The following is a 24,586-nucleotide window of genomic DNA, read 5'->3' as shown; positions in this document are numbered from 1 at the left end:
TTAAAGAGGAACTCTGCCGAGCACAGTTCAGACTGACCACATTATATAATGTCACTGTCATTTTAGATTAACTAGCTCTCTCCTTATGACAAAATACTCCCTGCTTATTGCATCAACGTGACTCTAACAGTCAAACATGTTTGGAAGAATATATACAGTGCCTTGAAAAAGTAGTCATACCCAATGAGATTTTTCCACATTTTGTCATGTTACAACCAAAAACGTAAATGTATTTTATTGGGATTTTGTGTGATAGACCAACACAAAGTGGCACATAATTGTGAAGTGGAAGGAAAATGATAAATGGTTTTCAAAATTTTTTACAAAGAAATATCTGAAAAGTGGCAAATTGGATCTCTGCTTTTCTGGGGGTTTTTTCACCTTCCTCTGGATCAACTGTGGGTATAGGATTGGGTATATGGGATTGTATGATATTTTTTATTTATTTTTCTTTTCTTTTATGTTTGAACTAGATGGATTTGTGTTGTTTTTCAACCTGACTATGCAACTATGTAAGCGTGGCGTGAATTTGTATTCAGCACCCAAAACCTTTGTTCAGAGTGATGTTCAGTGTTAGTTTTCCACCACACATAGCGTTTTTCATTTAGGCCAAAAAAGTTCAATTTTGGTCTCATTTTACCAGAGCACCTTCTTCCACATGTTTGCTGTGTCCCCCACATGGCTTCTCGCAAACTGCAAATGGGACTTCTTATGGCTTTCTTTCAACAATTACTTTCTTCTTGCCACTCTTCCATAAAGGCCAGATTTGTGGAGAGCACGACTAATAGTTGTCCTGTGGACAGATTCTCCCACCTGAGCTGTGGATCTTTGCAGCTCCTCCAAAGTTACCATGGGCCTCTTGGCTGCTTCTCTGATTAATGCTCTCCTTGCCTGGCCTGTCAGTTTAGGTGGACGGCCATGTCTTGGTAGGTTTGCAGTTGTGCCATACTCTTTCCATTTTCAGATGATGGATTGAACAGTGCTCCTTAAGATGTTCAAAGCTTGGGATATTTTTTATAACCTAACCCTGCTTTAAACTTCTCCACAACTTTATTCCTGACCAGTCTGGTGTGTTCCTTCTTTGAAGGTTCTCTAACAGACCTTCAAAGAACAGCTGTATTTATACTGAGATTACACACAGGTGGACTCTATTTACTAATTAGGTGACTTCTGAAGGCAACTGGTTCCACTAGATTTCAGTTAGGGGTATTAGAGTAAAGGGGGCTGAATACAAATGCACGTCACACTTTTCAGAAATTTTTTGTAAAAATTTTGAAAATAATTTATCATTTTTCTTCCACTGCATAATTATGTGCCACTTTGTGTTGGTCTATCACATGATATTTCAATAAAATATATTTACATTTTTGGTTGTAACATGACAAAATGTGGAAAATGTTAAGGAGTATAAATACTTTTCCAAAGGCACTGTGTATATATATATATATATATATATATATATATATATATATATATATATATATATATACAAAGGAATTGTCTGTAGCCCATCCGCCTCTTCCTTGCATGTCAACATTTTTAGTAGTGGAGGTAAATACTGATACAGATAGGCTGCACTCAAGGTACTAAGTATCTTGGTGGGGACAACCCACTAGGATTATCCCTAACCTGAGCAATTCAAACCGAGTAAGTAACGATGAATGCATTGGCAGGGCAAAAGCAGGGCTGGATTTTAGCACTGGATCCTGTAGACACATATCTTTTGGTGGCCTAAATAACAACCCCCTTCTTCCATGCAGAACATTTTCTTGTCTTCCTGGTGCTAAATTAGCTTACAATATACTATCCCAGCCTTCAGGTCTAAAATCTTGTCCCTGACTTCATTTAAAGCGGTTGTAAACCCTTTACAACCACTTTATACTACAGGCAAGCTATAATTAGGCTTACCTGTAGCTACACTAAATATCTCCTAAACCTGCACAGTTAAGGAGATATCCCTGTATTTGCATGTGCCAACGTCATTGGCACATGCACACTTAAGCAAACTGAAGCTACGGCACGTACGTGCCGTTGCTTCAGTTGTACTGTGCCGCTACCGGCAGCTCCCGCGCGCATGTGTGGGAGTGACGTCATCGCGGCTCCGGCCAATCACATCGCTGGAGCCGTGATACCTGGAAGTAACCCCCCTGGTGAGATGTTGGCCGCCGGAGAGGTGGTAATTCATGAAGAGCTAATATGCTATGCATGCTAGCTCATTATGCCTTTGTCTTGCAGGTTTTTTTGTTTTGTTTTTGGAATTTTTAAAAATGGTTTACAACCACTTTAACAGCTCTTTGGTCTTACCCATGACAGCGAGGTTTGAATGAAAGAAAGAGATTCTGTGTTGTGTTCTGTGTTGACGAGTTGTCGTTAGAAACACCTTCTTAAAGTGGTTGTAAATCCTTACAACACACTTTGACCTACAGGTAAGCCTAGATTAAGGCTTACCTGTAGGTCCAAGAAATATCTCCTAAACCTACACGGTTTAGGAGATATTTGCCGAAAGACAGGCACCACTGTCTACGGCGCATGCACCATGCGGCACAGTCAACGGCGAATATGCCGTGCGTGGCGGCTCCCGTGAGCATGCGCGGGAGTGACGTCATAGCGGCTTCGCCGAATGACAGCGGTGGAGCAGCGAGACCCACCAAGAAGATGGATGCGCCGGACTACAGGGGACAGTGGTGACATCGCTGGCTCCTGTGTCAGGTAACACATAATGGACTACTATGCGATGCATAGTAGTCCATTATGCTTTACCTTTGCAGGGAATGAAAGAGGAAGTAAACTCATCAGGGTTTACTTCCTCTTTAAATTGACAGGACTGATCTGTGTACCACATGAGCACATACTGTAGGCTGTGGGAGCCAGAATTATTGTTGGTTGGTAGGGGATCAACTATGCATTTTACTCACTGAACTGCAACTCAATTTATAACATTTGTTTAATGTGTTTTTTTCTGGATGTTAATTGATATTCTGTCTCTAGCATTTAAAATACACCTATGATACAAATTATAGACCCTTCATTTATTTGGAAGTGGGAATACTTTCAAAAATCTGCAGGAGATCAAATAATTATTTTCCCCAATGTATATATATTACAAACACACATTATGTGAAACAATTCATTCACATGTGAGCCATTTTATTTTTGGCAGTAAGTCTGCTATTCATAATATTGTGCTGCTCTGCACATCTCTCTCCACCTGTACATACTCTACATGGCTGAACAGATGTAGCCCATTTCACACAAAACGTACTCGCTGATACAACACAACAGATGGTATTTTGCTGCAGTCAAAGGTATCTGAACAGAATCCGTTCACTAAAACATATCTTTGTTGTAAATTCTACATAAGGAACAAATGTATAACAACGGTTACGTAAGGATCTGTCTTTGTCGAGAAGAAATTTGTTTGTATTGTTCTTACAAGGTGATACTAGAAATAAGGTGAGGGGTGTATTTTTTAAGAACTTGTAGCGGGGTATATAAAGAGGATCTGCAAAAAGGCAGTAAAAACTCTGTAATAGGTTGGACGTAAGAATAGCTGCTGATGTGTATGCATGCTCTGCTTTTGGCTGCACTGTTTGGCAGAAAAGTTAATGTTCTCCAACAGACCATAACTATATATCTAAAGGATTTAAGAAACAAGGCTTTATGCTGATATTCAGGACAGCACTAAATACTGCAGACTGCGTGATCTGAGCAAAAAAAACGAGTCCCTCCCAAATTCAATGAAAGTATAGCAGCTGGAAACTAAAGGAGATGAACTTAAAAGCTGAACTCTAGGCAGATATAATAGACACAGATTAAGGAAGCGTTGTAATCATTGTTAACCACTTTGCTTCTTTGGATGTGCTACATATGTCCAGAGAGTGAAAGGTTCAAAAGAAGCTTCAGGAGCAGCCATGAGCTTGTATTTGCTCTTCTCAGCCAGCTCCTGGCTATACTGTAAAAGTGAGTACTTATACATTGTGGGCGGTGGGACATACCCCTTCCTCTCCCCGGGCTGGTGCCCACCATCCCCTGTTCCTAGGTTCTAACACTCTTCTCAAGAGCCCAGGACCACAACCAGTGACTTTAACCACTTGTCTACAGGACACTTACACCCCCCTCCTGCCCAGGCCATTTTCCAGTTTTCAGCACTGTCGCACTTTGAATGACAATTGTACGGTCGTGCTACACTGTACCCAAACCAATTTTTTATCACTTTCTTCACACAAATAGAGATTTCTTTTGGTGGTATTTAATCACTGCTCGTTTTTTTATTTTTTACAAAAAAAAATGTTTTTTGTTTCTGTCAGTAAATGTTGGAACTAAGTAATTTTTCTCCTTCACTGATATGCACTGATGAGGCAGCACTGATGGGCACTGATAGGCTGAACTGGTAGGCATTGATGAGGTGGCACTTATGGGCACTAATTAAGTGGTATTGATGAGGAGGCACTAATATGTTGCACTTATGGGCACTCATAGGCGGCACTGGTGGGCACTCATATGCAGCACATATAGGTGGTACTGATGGGCAATGGGAAATGGGCATTAATAGGTTGCACTGATGGGTAACACTGATGGGCATTGATCGACAGCAGTGATGGGCATTGATGGGCAGCACTGATAGGCGGCTTCGCTAATGGGTACATATTGGTAGCACTTGTGGGCAGTGGCGGGTACTGATGTTTGCCACTGGTGGGCACTGATTGCTGGCACTGGTGGGCAATGGTGGGCACTGATTGGTGACACAGTTGGTGCTATATTGTAATCAGGGCACTAATGATCAGTGCCCTGAATACATGTGTAGATGTTCCAATTGCGTGAACACAGCCGATCACATGGTAAAAGAGTCACGGATCGGGGTCGCTCCACGTTCTAACAAAACGGCATGGCTGCAATCTCCGAGCTGCACCCCCTCGCAAGAGCAGCCATTCTGGGATGCCATCATACGACGGTGTAACAGAATGAGAGCCGAACTGCCCCGCCATCACTAGTTAAGTTAGGGAGCAGGAGGAGATTGGGGAACATCTATTCTGCAGTCTCCTCTGCTGCCTATGAAGCTGGAAGCTCTGAGCATTTACAGTTTGAGAGCTGTCATTCCCTGGTTGCTCTAAGCATGAGCAGTTCATCAAGCATGATTTTTCCCTCAACTTTTGTCGACAATGTCAGGCAGAAAATTGTTGGCAGGACAGTAACTGCCTCCAATTGGACAGATTCTGATATCTTTGGATGCCAGCCATCAGAATACAATAGGGAAGGTTCTACCACCCACTTTAACAGCTAATTGCTTAAAAGAGAAACCTATAGTACCTACAGAGTACACCCCTCATGTTTTGTAAATATTTTATTATATATTTTCATGTGACAACACTGAAGAAATGACACTTTGCTACAATGTAAAGTAGTGAGTGTACAGCTTGTATAACAGTGTAAATTTGCTGTCCCCTCAAAATAACTCAACACACGGCCATTAATGTCTAAACCCCTGGCAACAAAAGTGAGTACACCCCTAAAGTGAAAATGTCCAAATTGGGTCCAATTAGCCATTTTCTCTCCCCAGTGTCATGTGACTTGTTAGTGTTACAAGGTCTCAGATGTGAATGGGGAGCAGGTGTGTTAAATTTGGTGTTATTGATCTCACTCTCTCATACTGGTCACTGGAAGTTGAACATGGCACCTCATGGCAAAGAACTCTCTAAGGATCTGAAAAAAAACAATTGTTGCTCTAAATAAAGATGTCCTAGGCTATAGGAAAATTGCCAAGACCCTGAAACTGAGCTACAGCATGGTGGCCAAGACCATACAGCAGTTTAACAGGACAGGTTCCACTCAGAACAGGCCTCGCCATGGTCGACCAAAGAAGTTGAGTGCACATGCTCACCATCATATCCAGAGGTCGTCTTTGAGAAATAGATGTATGAGTGCTGCCAGCATTGCTGCAGAGGTTGAAGGGGTGGGAGGTCTGCAAATTGGTCTGCATGACTCAAATTAAAAGAACTCACTACTCCAGGTGTAACTGATATGCCCACTGAAACACACACCTGAGTGCTAGCCCCAGCTCGCCTCCGTGGTAAAATGTAAAAATAAGAAATGGCTGCACCTCACATGGGCTCCAAATAAAGTTTGTTGAAATATGAAAATATCCAAAATGACACCAGAGGACACCAGCAGTGGTCAAGATAGAAGCATCTCACACAACAGAAATTTGCTTAATTATTACTAAATGATGGAAAAAGAAAAAACTGTGCTAGACTAAAATTGGTGAATAGTAAAAAGCAACACAGGCAGCAGCTCGAATGTGGGATACACACATAAATAAACAGAAAGAATTACTAAATGATGGTCTGCGTGGATGTTGTCCCAGAAGGAAGCCTCTTCTAAAGATGATGCACAAGAAAGCCCACAAACAGTTTGCTGAAGACAAGCAGACTAAGGACATGGATTACTGGAACCATGTCCTGTGGTCTGATGAGACCAAGATCAATTTATTTGGGTCAGATGGTGTCAAGCGTGTGTGGCGGCAACCAGGTGATGAGTACAAAGACAAGTGTGTCTTGCCTACAGTCAAGCATGGTGGTGGAAGTGTCATGTTCTGGGGCTGCAGGAGGGAGCTACAGTTCATTGAGGGAACCATGGATGCCAACATGTACTGTGACATACTGAAGCAGAGAATGATCCCCTCCCTTTGGAGACTGGGTCGCAGGGCAATATTCCAACATGATAATGACCCCAAACACACCTCCAAGATGACCACTGCCTTGCTAAAAAGCTGAGGGTAAAGCTGATGGACTGGCCAAGCATGTCTCTAGACCTAAACCTTATTAAGCATCTGTGGGGCATTCTCAAATGGAAGGTGGAGGAGCGCAAGGTCTCTAACATCCACCAGCTCTGTGATGTCGTCATGGAGGAGTGGAAGAGGACTCCAGTGGCGACCTGTGAAGCTCTGGTGAACTCCATGCCCAAGAGGGTTAAGACAGTGCTGGAAAATAATGGTGGCCACACAAAATATTGACACTTTGGGCCCAATTTGGACATTTGCACTTGGTGGAATACTCACTTTTGTTGCCAGCGGTGTGGACATTAACGGCTGTTTGTTGAGTTATTTTGAGTGGACAGCAAATTTACACTGTTATACAAGCTGTACACTTACTACTTTACATTGTAACAAAGTGTCATTTATTCAGTGTTGTCACATGAAAAAATATAATAAAATATTTACAAAAATGTGAGGGGTGTACTCACTTTTGTGAGATACTGTATAAAGCTCACAAGTAACAATAGTTATTTTGTTTCATTCAATAATTCCGTAGTGAAATTGTGTCCCCATCTAACCTGCAGCACTGCAGATGAATCTGATGTATGGCAGATTCCTGATTTCTACGTGCTATAAAAAAAATAGATGCTCTCATGTTTGCCTTTATTATCAGTTGAAACCAATGAAAAAAAAAAAAAAGAAGAAAGTTTAGAATGTCCAAATCGCAGCTGTAAGAGGATGTTCCCTCTTGACACACTCCAACATTCAGAGATTCCTTACAGTTTCTTTTTTTTTTTTTTTTTTTTTTTACAGGGGAAATAATAAATGTCAGTTGTTAATCCAGTCCTGAGAAAAAGCAGAAATCTGTGTTGAATTTTGCTCTGAGCTGTACAGCGAGCTACAAGGCCTTGTCTGCTGAGTGCGCCTCTGAACTGAGCCCTGACCAGCAAATGGGAAATGTCCAGTCACAGGTGTGAGTTGTTAATTCTGTCTCCAGAGCTTCCATTTATTTCTACTCTGCAAATGTCTCCAGCAACATATCGCATCCAAAGAATCCAGATAAACAGTGTGATTTATGAAACATCCAGCATGCTTAAAAAAAGAACTATAGCAGATGTAAAAAGTTATTTTTAGATTATGTGAGTGTATATATACTGTGTATATATATATATATATATATATATAGATATAGATATAGATATAGATATAGATAGATATAGATATATATATATATACAATGGCCAGTGAGCATCAGGACTGGACCACAGTGCATTGGATGAAGGTAGCCTGGCCTGATGAGTCACATTTTCTTTGGATGTGGATGGCTGGGTGCCTGTGCATCACTTACCAGCATGTAGTATAATGCCCTGTACACACGGTCAGACTTTCCAATTGAAAATGTGCGATCGGATTGTGTTGTTGGAAAATCCGATCGTGTGTGGGCACTTTTTCTCTCGTAATTTCCGGCAAACAAAGTTTAAGAGCAGGATCTAAAATTTTCCAACAACAAAATTCGATCGTTTAAATTCCAATCGTGTGTAGACAATTCCGACGCACAAAGTGCCACGCATGCTCAGAATAAATTACGAGATGAAAGCTATTGGCTACTGGCCTCTTTATAGTCCCGCCGTACATGCTGTACATCACCGTGTTCTGAACGATCGGATTTTCCAACAACTTTGTGCGACCGTGTGTATGCAAGACAAGTTTGGGCAAAAGTCAGTCTGAAAAAATCCAAAGGATTTTGTCGTCGGAATGTCTGACTGTGTGTACAGGGCATAAGACTTCATGTACACTTGGCCATGATGTACCACGGCTGTGGGAAAACACAAAATGTGGCCTTGTCGTTTCCTGCAGCCAGCCGTCAAAACGTTACTATCCTGAATGCGATTCTTCCCCGTTCAGGAGGAGGAGATTGAACCTCACCAAACCACACTAGCTCCTAAATGTTGCTAAAAACCTATGTGTACATGGACACATGGGCTTTTATGGAGTTAAGTTGAGAAGCTTTGGCAAAAAAATGCCAAAAGCTCCTAAACTCAAGTTTAGGAGCTGCAGTGTACATGAAGCCTACAAAGGCAAGCCGGTGTTGTGTCCAATACCGTCCCCCATTAGATAGTGTCCGCCCTGTACTGCGCTTGCGCAGTACAGAAGAAAAAGAGATGCTGAAAGTCTGTGCACTGAGTCCAGGTTCAAGCCCCACCATCCAAGTGGACATAGAGTTAGAATAAAAAATTGCCAAGCAAAGCAAGGCCGTGCCCAAAGCTTGGTGAGCGAAGCGAGCCCGCGAGGGGCCATCTTACTAACTGCTACCGTATGTCCACTTGGATAGTGGAGTTTCAACCTGGACTCAGTGCACAGGCGCCGTTCATCTTCGGAGACTTTCGGTGTCTCCTTGTCCTTTGACCTGCGCAAGAGCTGTGCCTGCGCAGTACGGGGCAGACACTATATGATGGGGGGACAGTTTTAGACAGAACACCGGCAGTGGTACTGTAGTGTGATGCTTTGGGCAATGTTTTGCTGGGAAATCCTTGGGTCCTGCCATTCATGTTGATGTTACTTTGACATGCACCACCTACCTAAACATTGTTGCGGATCAGGTACACCCCTTCATGGAAACTGTATTCCCTGATGGCAGTTGTCTCTTTCAGCAGGATAATGTGCCCCTGCCACATGGCAAAAATGGTTCAAATACGGTTTGAGACACACAACTGTGAGTTTAATGTGTTGACCTGGCCTCCAAAATCTCCAGATCTCAATCCAATTGAGCATCTGTGGGATGTGCTGGAAAACCAAGTCCGATCCATGGAGTCCCCACTTCACAACTTACAGGACTTAAAGGATCTGCTACTGACATCTTGGGGCCAGAAATCACAGCACACTTTCAGAGGTCTAAAGGAGGACATACTCAATATTAGGTCAATGGTCATGAAGTTATGGCTGATCGAGATATATATATATATATATATATATATATATATATATATATATATATATATATATATATATATATATACTATATTACTAAAAGTATTGGGACACCTGCCTTTACACACACGTGAACCTTAATTACATCCCAGTCTTAGTTTGTAGGGTTCAATATTGAGTTGGCCTACCTTTTGCAGCGAGAACAGGTTCAACTCTTCTGGAAGGCTGTCCACAAGAATTATAAGTGTGTCTACGGGAATGTTTGACCCCTCCTACAGAAGCGCATTTGTGAGGTCAGGCACTGATGTGGTCGAAAAGGCCTGGCTCGCAGTCTCCACTCTAACTGATCCCAAAGGTGTTCTATCAGGTTGAGGTCAGGACTCTGTGTAGGCCAGTCAAATTTCTGCACCCAAACTCACTCATCCATGTCTTCATGGATTTGTGCACTGGTCCAAATCATTTGTTGGAGGGGGGATTATGGTGTAGGGTTGTTTTTCAGGGGTTGGGCTTTGCCCCTTAGTTCCAGTGAAGGGAACTCTTAAAGCGTTAGCATACCAAGATATTTTGGACATTTTTTTTTTTTTTTACAAAGCAAGACCGGGATGCCATTAAAGTTCATGTGCATGTAAAGGTGAGCGTACCAATACTTTTGACAATATAATGTATATGTCATTGGTTACCTAGAAGGAAGACACTTTGGCAGCAAGTGTGGACTGCAGCAGTGGAACACACATGTCTCCACTGTCAGGAATCACATGGGGATCCCATAAATTTGTATCAATGAGTGGAAATGTTATGGGCATTAATGGATAGATTGCTTTTGCCTAGAGATTGGTTTTAAGCCCACCCTTCTACTGATACCGTGCTCCACCCACATGGTTTATCTGTCAAATGGTATCTACTTTGACAATGCTTTCTCACCTCCTCATCTGTTTATCCTGGAATTCCTATCTTAAAGTGAGTTTTTGCATAGAACTAAGCATGCCCCCCAAGTAAAAGAGCTCAGTCTAATGAATACCAGCCACTGAGCACTGAATTGTGAAGGAGGTTCATATGTGCCTCATCCCAAGAAGTAATAGCTTTTCCTTTGCACTGCAACAGCTCATTAAGCTAATTTGGCTGCTGAGGAGTTGAGGAAGAGCAAAATATGATTGTTTATGTGTCTCAAACTTTTCTTTTTTTTTAATGGGGATTCACCCTCTTTATTTGTCCTGGTGATTAATAAGAAGTTCAAAATGTTATGCCCTGTACACACGGTCGGACATCCCGACGACAAAATTCATAGGACTTTTTCCAACGGATTTTGGCCCAAACTTGTATTGCATACACACGGTCGCACAAAGTTGTCAGAAAATGCAATCGTTCAGAACGAGGTGACGTACAACACGTACAATGGGACTATAAAGAGGCCAGTAGCCAATAGCTTTCGTCTTGTAATTTATTCTGAGCATGCGTGGCACTTTGTGCATCAGAATTGTCTATACACGATTGGAATTTAAATGATCGGATTTTGTTGTCGGAAAATTTTATATCCAGATCTCAAACTTTGTGTGTCAGAAATTCCAACGGAAAAAGTGAGCTGGAGCCCACACACGATCGGAATTTCCCACAACACAGTCCGATCTCACATTTTTCCGTCGGAAAGTCAGACCGTGTGTACAGGGCATTACAGTTGTCACCAAAACAGGAGGTACTGTAAATCTTCCAATGAGGACACCTGGTGACAACTGTGCAAAAGGCGAGTTTTCCTCACTTTCTAGAACTTTTCTCTCACATCCTTGTGTTTTTCCAAGGTACGAAGTGAGGGGAAATCTCTTTAATGCACACTGCGCCAAAAAAATGTAATAGAGATTTTAACCCTACCATACTCCATCTATACATTATTCTCACACCTTACTTTAGTCTTTATATATACTTGATCTAGGCACAATAAACTAGAACACAGGTTACTTAGGACTCTGTAAAGCTAAAATACAAAATAGGCAATATGACAAAGGTTGGTAAATCACATGATGGGCATAAGAGTATAACAAAAATTATTTTAGTCAACAATGGGGTTGACTAACTAAAAGTAACTAAACTGCACTTTGCAAGTACAGTTGCACTCTTTTTAATTAGTAAATGTAAATATGGTGAGGCTTTGTAAAGAATAGCCTTATATCGGGTGCAAGGAAAATTAAAAAAAGCATTTTGCTTGCACATGATTGGATGATGGAATGGATGGATAAAAATGGATGGATGGAACTAGATGGAAATCAGCATAGCTTTATCAAATTTACTAAATTCTGGGGGAAATTAGTACAAATGCACTTGCAAAGTGAGCAGTCTATTAGCATTTAGCAAATTAACCCCAATGTGTATTTTTATGTTTTCTTAGTGCTGCACCTGAACACCTTGAAACAACAACTGAAGTTTTAACTAGAACAATACCCTTACCAGCCAAAGGCAAAAGGAATTACAGGCAAGCCTTTAAACCTGCCCATCATTTATTCATGTTGTCAGGGCTGGGCTCAGCCCTTTCTTCTCAAAGCTAGCTGTCGGCTAATTGCCAGCTCCTATCTCTCCACAGTGACTATCCTGTTGATGATATCCTGCTCGTCAGTGCTGCCTGCTTAAGCCGTCTAGTCCAGATGATCTCTTTATTTGCCTTGGTCACATCTCTAGAGACGCTCTCCTGTGTTCCTGTTAAAGGCTTGCTTGGCTGACATTCCTTCTTGCTCCAGATCCTGCTTGCTCTTCTACTACACTCATCTCTGGCTCCCTGATGTTTTGGCTTGTCTGACTATGAGTTCCGGTTCCTGAACTCTGGCTATGTTTTGACTATGTTTACCTTTTTTTAATTATTATTAAACAAATGTGATTTAACTGTGCTTCTTTCTCAGTCTGATTCATGGTTTCTGACACATGTAGCTCATCTGCTGTATGCTCTTCCCAAGGTATTACTATGCTAGATTATTGTATTTTACAATGTTTAAAAACCCACATCAAATGACTTGCATCCTCATTGCACAGCATCTCCCTCGGCGCAAATTAGTACACTATGGTTAGCTATCAAATGTTGCATCATTAAAAACTTTAATGAATCACACGGGAGCAATTACCACTGCCAAAGTTATTAAAATGCAAAGTTAATGGCTCTTGATATACATTCAACCCCCTTGAGGAGAGCATCTTCCACTTCTAGTCATAACACAAGACTTGTGTAAGATTTTAAGATTACAGTGGCAAAAAAGGGGCACAACCACACAGCTGTCAGGGGACTTGACTGGCTGACTAAAGGCACACTGCGAGCCCGGACCTATCAAGGCAATTTGGAATTCCTTAGACGATGGTCAGTATAATGAGTCATTTTAAAGGACTAAATGTATCAAAGAACACAAGGAAGGGCTGACCTCCTTGACAGAGGCTAGGTCAGCTGTTTCAATAATTGACACAAGAGCTAGAGATCGCCAGATTTTAAATGCTACAAAATTAATAGTAAATCAAGTATTTTTTTTCTTTTTTTAAATATAGCCACAGGGGGATTTGCCTGCTTAAAAAGAAGTCAACATCAAAGGACACCTGAGTGACTTCAACTTGAGCCATTGACTGGGTGACCTTTGCGTTACATATCACTGGATTTTACATGGCAAAGTTAATATTAAATTACGTTTTTCTCTTTGAGTCACAGCAGATTCATCTTGCAATAAGGAAAGTTATAGCCAAAGCTCACTTAAAGTGTAAATGTAGGCAAACAGCTAAAGACACAGCTGCAATGGATATGTGTGATCTGTGTTTCTGGTCAAACATTTGTGTTTTTGATGTGTTTTTGATCTTGGCTTCATATTGAAGATACTGCCCTCCAGAACCTTATTGACCTTGACATATTTAAAGGTTTTAACCACTTCATTACTGGGCACTTTAACCCCCTTCCTTCCCAGGCCAATTTTATAAAACGCAAAAAATGCCCTGCAAAAAGCACTGCAGAAATGGATTAGAAACCAACTGCATAGGTGTGAACTAAGCTTTACTCCCCCAGCAAAGTGCTACAAACATCTGATAATCCTGCCAGTGAAGTCCACCCAATTCATGGGGTGGCAACAATGCGGCACTGGCAGAGATGTCTCCCTCTTATAGGCTGCGCTTGCTTACAATACATCGGGATGAGAAGATATTATGGGGATATGGATATCACGGATATTGCCACAGATGAATAAGCATAAGCCTGTATCCTGTCATTCAGCACCCATCCCACGGCTTTCTGGGTTGACAGACTGCCTCTGTTGCTGAAACCCTCCCACTGTGAGCTGCAGTGTCTGGGAGGGAGAACGTATGAGACATAAATAAAGGAGGATCTGTATCAGCTGGGGGAGGTAAAAAAAAGTGTGTTTACTTTACAAGGCTTGTGTATCATTAGGAACTGGATTTGGGAGTTGTTAAAGTGGATCTTCACTGCATCTGAGCACCATATACCAAAAACACTATTTTGTGCATTTTTAATGTTAAAAGCAGACGCCCCCATTTATCCATGTCTCTGTGCTTAATTTTGTTGAGAAATCACTTTGAAAAATGACCCCTAGCTTTTCTGCCCATGCCCTAATGTTTACTTCCTGGAATCCATCTGCCCTTATCTCAAGAATGCATGCAGGAGAGTGTGCTTAGCTGAGAAAACCCCTTCTCCTCTCCTCCCCTCTTGCATACTGCTGGGATGTATGACATAATTTGCCTAGGCAGAAACTAGGAAGTAACTGAATAAATGTAGAAAAAAGTTTAAAACAAGTAAATATGATATACTTTCCTATTTATTTACTAATGCTAGCAGCATAAGTATTAAAAAAAAAATCAGTTATTGAAAATGTATAAAAGAGAGTATTTTGTGCTCTTACTCTTACACAGTAGATAAAAGATACCTATATTCTGAATTAGTATGGTCTAAACCGGAGCGCAAATGTGGGGAAAAGAAGGGGTGCAATGGGATTTTCCTTGTACTGTCAAAAGCATTACAGCCAGATAAAATCAAAATTCTTAAAAAAAATTCTTAAAAAAAGGAAAGTAAAATGTAGATGTGTATGCATGTTCATGCGCTGGTCAACGCGTTATGCCATTTGCGTAGCTTTCTTAGGACCAAGTCACAAAGTATCAAATGCTGCTAAATATATAAAGATTCAAATGAGTTTGTCAGATATATCAACACCTTTACCTTAAACATAAACATTTAATCAATAATCAATGTTGATTGGGAGAGCAAAGTTCCACTTTAAGACTGTCATACAGAAGTCTTTAATTGTAATTTAATTCCATTTTTGATTTGGCGGAGATGTGTCAAGAGAGCCACACATTACTGGATTCTAAACGCAATAAAATTGACAAGGTTTTTTTTTTTTCTTATAATGAATGTTGTTTTCAATGGAGATTCCTTCCACATCAAAGTGGAAAAGTATATTAGCAACTCCACTTCCCCCTGCTGTCAACTAACAAGACATTTTTATATCATAAGCCCACTCGGAATACTAATGCACATCTCCCAAAAGGCTGGTCAACCCTTACTCCCTTCTTGCTAGAGATGTGTAGCTTAAAACCCCAATCAGATAAAAATGAAATTTACATATTTATAAAGGTTCCCTAAAAAAAAAGGAAAGCAAAATGTAGATGTGTATGCGTGTTCATGCGCTGGTCAACACGTTTCACCACTTACATAGCTTCCTCAGGACCAGGTCACAAAGTATCAAATGCTGCTAAATATATAAAGATTCAAATGAGACTGTCAGATATATTAACACCTTTATCTTAACCATAAACATTTAATCAATAATCAATGTTGATTGGGAGAGTGAAGTTCCACTTTAAGACTGTCATACAGAAGTCTTTAATTGTAATTTAACTCAATTTTTGATTTGCCGGAGATGAGTCAAGAGAGCCACACATTACTGGATTCTAAACGCAATAAAATTGACAATATTTTTTTTTTTTTCTTATAATGTTTGTTTTCACCGAGTCAATGGAGATTCCTTCCACATCAAAGTGGAAAAGTATATTAGCAACTCCACTTCCCCCTGCTGTCAACTAACAAGACATTTTTATATCATAAGCCCACTCGGAATACTAATGCACATCTCCCAAAAGGTTGGTCAACCCTTACTCCCTTCTTGCTAGAGATGTGTAGCTTAAAACCCCAATCAGATAAAAATGAAATTTACATATTTATAAAGGTTCCCTTAAAAAAAAGGAAAGCAAAAAAAAAATTGTTTTTCTTGTAGTGACTCCATATAGTTCTTTGAATGTATCTTGTGGTTACATGCGCTGCACTGCTCCGCTCCCCTTCCATGTATTGCATAGCGTGATTTCAATGTAAATGATGTTCATCACACAATCACAGCACTTCAGAAACTCTTTTCTGCTGGGATAGCTTAAATCTAAACACACTCAAGCAGCCTGCTGCACAGGACCAAGATTTCTTCTACGAGGAAGAGGGGAAAAAAATAAATAAAAAAAAAATAAAAAAAGTCAAAAATCCTTACACAACAATGCTGTGCGGAAAAAAAGGGAAAGAAAAAATCTGAACAGTTTCTGCAGGAAGATGGTCTGTCTCCAAATCCGTGTGCCCTATCAGACAAATTAAAGTAAATCAAGCATGAAATGAAGCAGAAGAGCCATGAGATAAGGCTCCTTTAAGTCGTTTACAGATTAGGATAGAGAGTGGTGCATCTGGTCTGTGCCAGTGGAAGAGGCCAGTTTCCCGTCTCACAATAGCAGACTGTGTATAGGATTACCTTCCCTGTCAATGACAAGGCAAACGGCGCCTGCAAAATGTCTCTTAACTAACTTCTTAATGTTCCATCTAGGGGGCTCCTATTAGAGTATTAACTGTTACAATGGGACCGAAAACACATTTCGATAAAGTTGAAAAAAAAAAAAAATTTTTTATAAAAAATAAATAAACAGACGTTGTTTCTTGATTTATTGACTAGTTAAGTTGCTGATAACCTGGCAGGAGACGAGCTTGCAGCAGATGAGCCTCTGCCCGTTATCGGGAACAGCTTTGCGCTTCTCGAATCTGTAGATAAGTTTCCAACTGGAATTAGTGACGCAGTCAGACACCCCGCGTGTTACTGGTTGGACTGGTACTTGAACAGAAGCTAAAGGATGCTGTCGTTCTATCTGATGGGATGTCGCTGATAGAGAGTCGAAGCCAATTTTTAATTGAAATTGGCATCCTATTCATGGATGGAGACTGGACCAGTTCTCATGTAAAGGAAGCATGCAGGCTGCACATCTTATCAGTTTGAATTCTGCTGCAGTGAACTGAGGGGCTTTATGTGGAACAAGCAAATTTACTGGTGGTTTAGGTGCAATGTGTTGTCGCTAGTTGATCTGGCATCTTTGCCATCAACCCTGAAAATATAAAGTAGAGTGACATGGCCAATAACATCTTTATATGGTGAAAAAAATTGACAAGAGTAGCACAATATGATAGCATTTTAAAGCGAAAAAAAATTGTAGGTGTTGCTTTTAGCAACAGGTCACATTTTAACGATCAGTTTTATTTCCTAATGCAGGTATAAAACTAACGATAAATATACACTCATCTGACACTTTATTAGGTACACCTGTTCAATTGCTTGGTAACACAAATTGCTAATCAGCCAATCACATGGCAGCAACTCAAAGCATTTAGGCATCTAGATGTGGCGAAGACAACTTGCTTCAAACCGAGCATCAGAATGGAGAGGAAAGTGGATTTAAGTGACTTTGAATGTGGCATGGTTATTGGTGTCAGACGGGCTGGTCTAAGTATTTTAAAAAAACTGCTGATCTACTGGGATTTTCATGCACAACCATCTCTAGTATTTACAGAGAATGGTCAGAAAAAGAGAAAATATCCAGTGAGCGGTAGTTGTGTTGATGTCACAAGTCAGAGGGGAATGGGCAGACTGGTTGGAGATGATAGAAAGGCAACAGTAACTCAAATAACCACTCGTTACATCCAAGGTATGCAGAATACCATCTCTGAATGCACAACACATCGCACCTTGAAGCAGATGGCCTACAGCAGAAGAAGACCACACTGGGTGCCACTGCTGTCAGCTAAGAACAAGAAACAGGCTACAATTCACACAGGATCACAAAAATTGGACAATAGAAGATTGAAAAATGTTGCCTGGTCTGCGCAGTCTTGATTTCAGCTGTGACATTCAGATGGTCGGGTCAGAAATTGGCATAAAAATTAAAAGCATGGATCCATCCTGCCTTGTATTAATGGTTCAGGCTGGTGGTGGTGATGATGGTGTAATGGTGTGGGGGATATCTTCTTGGCACACATTGGGCCTCTTACAGTAGTACAAATTGAGCATTGTTTAAACCCCATGGCCTTCCTGAGTATTGTTGCTGACCTTGTCAATCCCTTTATGACTACAGTGTACCCATTTTCTGATGGCAGCAGGATAATGCACCATGTCACAAAGGTGAAATCATCTCCCCACTGGACAATGAGGTCACTGTACTCCAATGTCCTCCACATTCACCAGATCTCAATCCAATAGAGCACCTTTGGGATGCGGTGAAACTGGAGTTTCACATCATGGATGTGCAGCTGACAACTTTGCAGCAACTATGTGATGTTATCATGTCACTATGGACCAAAATCTCTGAGGAATGTTTCCAACACCTTGTTGAATTTATACCACAGAGAATTAAGTCAGTTCTGAAGGCAAAGGGGTTTCCAACCTGATACTAGCAAGGTGTACCTAATAAAGTGGCCGGTGAGTGTGTGTTGATATAGAAATACTGTACAGTACTTTGTGCACAAATGAATTGTTGGTCTTTATTTTACTCTGTCCATTAGAGTCATAACACAATACAAAGGAAGTATGGACCATATATAGCACTTCACTGTGTCATTTAGAAAAGACGTTATATACGATTTTAAGTTGACACGACTAAAGAAAGTTAAAGGCCAGTCCACCTTTTCCATAAAATGGCTATGCAGAAAATGGGTCCCAATAGGCATTAAAACTGCCCATCTTGGTCATTTTGGTTTCAATAACTTTATAGTCATTCTTGTAGGCCATTTGGGCTCCCCTGGCAGACAAAAAAATCCTGAATCCTGGCCGACAAAAAATCACAGTTAGCAATTCCTACATCCTGCCTTGTTGCTAGGATGTGAAAAACATGAAACTCTCAATGCTGGGGCATTACAGGAGTAAAAATCAATGAAATAGGCCCTGGGGGTTTCTAAATGGGACCTTTTCAGCCTGACTTTTAAGGTGGCCCAACTGGCCTACAAATATGACATTAAAATAAAGTGGTTCTAAAGGCATTTAATGCATGAAGGTATCAAGCTTCTCCTGAACCCCCCCTCCCCCAATACTTACCCAAGCCTGATCACCATCCAGCGATGTGCACAAGATTCTCTGCCTCCTCACTGGCTGAGAGACAGCAAGCTAGTGAGGAAGGGCAGGGGCGGGGCTGAGCCCTGTTCTCTGTGTCTTATGGACACACAGTGCGGAGCACGGGAGGGAGCACGCAGGAGTAGTAATGTTGATTGAGAGAGTTTAGTTCCGCTTAAAGTATGCCTAAGGTGAGCAAACCAATTTATTCTCTTCACCAGCTACAACAATGTTCTAGAAAATCTTTTATTTTGTGTCACACCCCCCGTGGGTCAGTCGGGTTAAACGTACTAACCCCCCTGGTTGGTCGGCAGCTTCTCCTGCGTCTCCTCACGGGGGCAGTGTGTCGGATCGCTTCTTCTTCTGGTCAATCAGGAAACGGGTCTCAAGTCCCTCTTCCTGATTGTCCGGGAGGAGAATCAATGTGACAATAGAAAATATTAATTCGCTATTGTCATGCAACTGGGTTGTCCGTGCGCCCGAGCCCACCCTGGCTCTAAACACGTGCTTAAAAAAAAAAAACATCTGGCGCCCCGCATGTAGATTAGGGGGCTGGGAGCATGGATAGGGGGGCCACGTCCCTGCACCCTGCATTACGGACCGCCACTGCTCTTCTTCCTATCTAGCATTCCCTTTCATCCTCTCTAGTGCCTGCTTGCCCCGTCCCACAGTCAATCAGGCTTTAATCACAACCTCAATAGAAAAACATTGCAGGAGCTAACAAAAATAATTGTCAATAAGACTTAAAAAATAATCTATTGCTCTATTGCTCCAAAAATTAGCATTTTTGATATTTTAGCTTTTTTTTTAGTTTGTACTACAGTTTATAGCAAGCTTTTCTATTTGTTGTGTGTTTTTTCTGACACAACAATATAAAAATATGGAACGCTTCACAAATTTGCATGTCATCCTTGCGCAGAGACCATGCTAATCTACTCTGTATCGTTCCAATTTTAGTATATGTGCTTCAGAAACAAGAACGATATTTTAGTTTTTATTGAAAAGGTATCACTCTGACACTTTGTTTTGTCTTCCAGAACCAGTATACTTTTATAACTATACAACAATTCTTTCTACCATTGTAAGAATTACATAGCGCTGCTATCATTACCAACCATGGTAATAAACAGTGATCTTTCAAGGTGCTATAAGTACACTTTTTTGCAGACTCCTGAACTCACAGATTTCACCCATCCACCTGGATACCCTACTTATGACCCAGGATTGGGACCCCCATGGCAGCAAAAGCAATCACCCTCATTCTGCATGGAGACAGGTCTCTCTCCATTCGCCTCCCAAGGTAACCGCAGCTTTAACAGATGGCTCTCTCGCCTCCCTCTTCTCTTTTTTGGTGGACACCCTGAGCTGTACCAGTCACCACTGGCAAGTCCTCTAGGACCAAATACTTTGGACCTCAGCTGACAACCACCCCCCAGATCCTCAACTTAGAAAGTCACCCCTCCACCTGGGAACCCTACTTATGACCCAGGATTGGGACCCCGATGGCATCAAGAGCGATCACCCTCATTCTGCATGCAGACAGGTCTTCCTCCATTCACCCACCAGGGTAGCCGCAGCCTCAACAGATGCCCCCCCCCCCCCCCCGCTTCCCTCTTCTCTTTTTTGGTGGACACCCTGAGCTGTACCAGTGGCCACTGGCCAGTCCTGCAGGACTGAACACTTTGGACCTCAGTTGACCACCACCTCCCAGATCCTCGAGTTAGAAACTGTAAGTTAGAAAGATAGAGTTAAGAGATTCAGATTTATTGTGGCAATCATGTATGGAACAAGAACAATGGACAGTGAATTTTCTCGAAAAATAATTGGTTTAAAAGCACCTCTTTAAATGTTCTACTGTTGTCAGTAAGTGATATCTACAATTTGTTTTTTAAACAAAGGTTTTATATGTGGATAGTATTGGCTTTTTATTTATTGATTTGACTGGTTTCCTGGAATTTGTATTTTATTTTCTGTATAAAAAAGATCAAAAAACTTGATCTATACTTTCATTTTAAATAATATGTATTGACTGTGCTTTGTGTATCATTTTTATTGTCTAACGCTGTTTTTTTTTTTTTTTTGTCACATTTCACTATAAATGTGGCGTAAGGAAAATAAAAGAAAGGTAGAGAGAGAGGAAAGGGCACATAATAGTAAAATAGAATAAATATAGTTAATTGTCAGCAATGTAATAATCATGTCATGCTTTGCTAATCCATATTCTCACGTGTGGCTATATATACATTTGCAGTCTGTGATTACTAGTGTACTTTAATACTAATCTTTGTAAAGCACAAAATCACACATTAAAGTGTAAACTCCTATACTGGTGTAGTGCCAGCAGTTTACCCAATCTTGGACCACCATCTATTGACCAAGAAAGGCCATTTTACACTTTCCTTCATTCAATCAGCCCATGCAAGAGTAGCCCCTGCTTTGGAGGCTGAAAAATTCATTGGATAGTGTTAGTACTAATATTGTTATATGACTTGTATATGTACTTATGCTTTTCATTTAGAACAAATTAAGGTTTATATGATATATTTTATTTAAATTATCAAATGCATCATACTTCTTTGAAAAGACCTATAATTGTAGCTTCTCCATTTGCTTTGTAGCTTGGTTTACACACGTGGCCAGTCGGCAATATAACCAGGTGGTTGAGCTGTGGTTTTACCGCCAACCCGCCTGAACACTAACATACAGCTGCTCATGGCTGTATATAAAAACAAATAGATAAAAGTTTGCCGCTGATCTTAGGGTGTCACAGGGGAATAAAAGTTCATTATGGGCAGTGTATACACATGGCAAGTCCATGAACAAGTCCATAGTTAGTGTTGTAGCTCACTCCAGTGGTAGCTCGGCCTAGAGGTAAGAAGCAACTCTATAGAAGAGAAAAAAAAGGGGGGACACAAGCAGTAAAATAATTACTCACAAAGGGAGTTAAAAACAGGCATGTAGCACAGAAAAGACTGGTCCTCATTGACACAACCGGTCAGCGTTCAGATGGATTGGAAGGTTGGTCATGAGGGCACTGGCGGCTCTCGGTGCTTCCCGGTCAATAAAATGCACATTACAAGCAGACTGGATGTCACAACCAGACATGGCTGGCGATGCCTTTGCAGAGCATGCACTCCTTCTTCAGGCCTGAAGACCAAACTTCCTATCCATCCGGACGCTGACCCATTGTGTTGATGAAGACTTGTCTTTTCTGCGCTACATGCCTGTTTTTAACTCCCTTTGTCAGTAAGTACTTTTAATTTGGATGAAAACTACTCTTGATTCTACACTTAGTTGACGCTTGTGCCCCCCCCATTTTTTTTATTCTTTTAATGGCTGTACACATGCTGCAGTAAAACTTAAACAGCATGTCACTTTTGGCAGCAAAATGTGACTAATGCAGTTCTATACAGATGCAATGCACATGATTGCGGCACAGAAGTATGGCCATTATGGGGTTAAATCAGGCGTTGAGGAGGTAACATATTGCCTCCTCAGTGCCTGTCAAACAACTCTGAAAATGATCCAAACATGTGCATGGGGCCTTACTGTGCAGCGTCTTCACTTTTCTGAGTTTGGTAGAGTGCGAAATGTGCGTCCTGAGATGCTTTTATGCAAAAGTGGCACTAAGTGGACTATTTTCCTTTTGACCTAAAAATCTTAAATTGAAATAAGGAAGCAGCAGGGAGATTTATTTAAAATGTTTTTGCTGAAAATCTGGGTGACTCTTTTATGTCATCGGGGGTGGGTGTGAGCTTCCTGAGGCACAGAGCCCAAGAACTGCCTGGAGTTTGCTAGGGAACTTGCAAAAACATTTGGTTCTTCGGGTTTGCCCTGTTGTCAAACTGACAAGAAACCAAACTGTCATAGGAATCAGAATCAGAAATCGAAGCAGGTGGCTGACAGACTTGCAGGAGGTTTAGACAAGCATCATATGAAAAGCAAGTACAAGATGACAAGCCAAAATTATAACTGGACTACATGAAAATATTATCAAATCAGGATACCAAAGCACTATCAAGGACCAATAGAAATATATTGCTCCAGGCAGAGTCATAATAAAAGCAGGAGGTCGAGGCAAGAGTCAGATAGACTAATGTTAGGAACTGGAGATCAGACAAGCCGGCAGGATTCTGAAAATAAGATCAGAACATGTGAGGACCACCGGGGACCTGCTTATAGATGACCTATGGCATCCCATTAAAAACTGGTGAATTGGTGATCCCGCTTTATTAAACAAGTACAAGACTTTATTGGTTGATAAAGATAGAAGGGTTTCAGATGCAGAATAAATGTCAATAAGCCATAACTGTAACATTGTTATATTATATCTACTGGATTACTGGTGGTACATCGATATGTTGCATGATTTGTATTGCACTACCTGAAAACGAGTAAAAACCATTAAAAAGGAAAAAATGTGCCACAGCACTTAAAGTGATACTAAACTCACAACAATAAAATCAGTCTGAATATACAGTAAAGCATGCTTGTTATACTCACTGTGGAACCTAAGAGGTTAATCCTCTGTATTGTGTAAAAAGGCTGTCTGATCCTGTTTGATAAAATGCATTTGGAGTAAAAATCTATCTAAAGATAGCTTCCTATTTAAGATACATTAATAATTTTGTTTATTCAGCATAAAATGGAGCTTAGTTATGTAGTAGCATGAGGCTGTATATTCTGCAATATTTACGTTTTTGGTATACTCATTCAATTAATCCAAATTCTGCAAGCTGAGATAACATGCACTACATTGATGCATTCACACAATGTCACAGTAACCATGATATAAAACAAAGTTCAGTAATATTCATTTATCCCATTGTTTTGCAAATCTATGTACACTATAAACTGTATGATTGTTTGAAGAGAAATGCAGCTGTACCAGGTTCTAAGTGTGAAGAGGAAGGGCAAGCAGTAAAAATGAAATTAAAGATTCTAACTACCAGCAAGAATGAGCCCCTACATTTAAAGTGCACCTGTCATTTCAGATCCATCATGTTAGTGAGCGCCCACTCACCTGCTGCCACCACATCACCAGCCGTCCCATTAAAGTGAATGAGACTGTCAGTGAATCAACAGCGGGTCAGAGGAAGAGCCGCTGTGGGACAGAGATGACAGTTGCTCTTTAAAAATTATGATTTAAATCAAGCCTTTTTATGAGTGATTTAAATGTGTTGGTGTGGAAACAATGCTGCACTGATCCTCTTCTTCCTCCCCATATGGCAGATATTTTGTTTGGGGGGGGGGGGGAGAGGGCACCTGATTTTGACAGGTACCCGCTCCCCCACTTCTAGTTGGATCACCACAGCGATTCAAGCGGAAGTTCAGCCCCCTCCTTTCCCCAAAGCCTTCTGGGACACGTCACAGGTCCCAGAAAGCTGCTATACTAATGAGATGATGCAGCATGGCTCGGACATGCGTAGTGAGCAGCCAGCTGTGAAGCCACAAGTAGTCACAGCCGGCTGCTCATAGTTACAATGCCAGCGCTGGGGGCTGAAGCCTGGTGAAGAAACCAAACGGGTGAGAACATCGCTGG

The 24,586-nt window shown here is 41.0% G+C and overlaps 1 protein-coding gene and 1 non-coding gene across 3 annotated transcripts in view; both read right to left on the bottom strand.

Annotated features, from left to right (window-relative positions):
* The window catches only part of ZFPM2 (zinc finger protein, FOG family member 2), a 509,990-nt gene that overhangs the window by 319,365 nt on the left and 166,039 nt on the right, over positions 1 to 24,586 (bottom strand). The gene's annotated exons all lie outside the window — the stretch shown is intronic.
* Positions 19,919 to 20,025, bottom strand: LOC143999826 (U6 spliceosomal RNA). The gene has a single exon (XR_013278151.1). It is a non-coding gene; the product is annotated as a U6 spliceosomal RNA (small nuclear RNA).

Source organism: Lithobates pipiens, unplaced genomic scaffold (genome assembly GCF_037356315.1).
Source record: "Lithobates pipiens isolate NorthernLeopardFrog02 unplaced genomic scaffold, aLitPip1_a1.2 Scaffold_19, whole genome shotgun sequence".
Classification (NCBI taxonomy): domain Eukaryota; kingdom Metazoa; phylum Chordata; class Amphibia; order Anura; family Ranidae; genus Lithobates; species Lithobates pipiens.
Note: the sequence above shows the minus strand (reverse complement) of the source record. Positions and strands in the feature narration are given on the sequence as shown.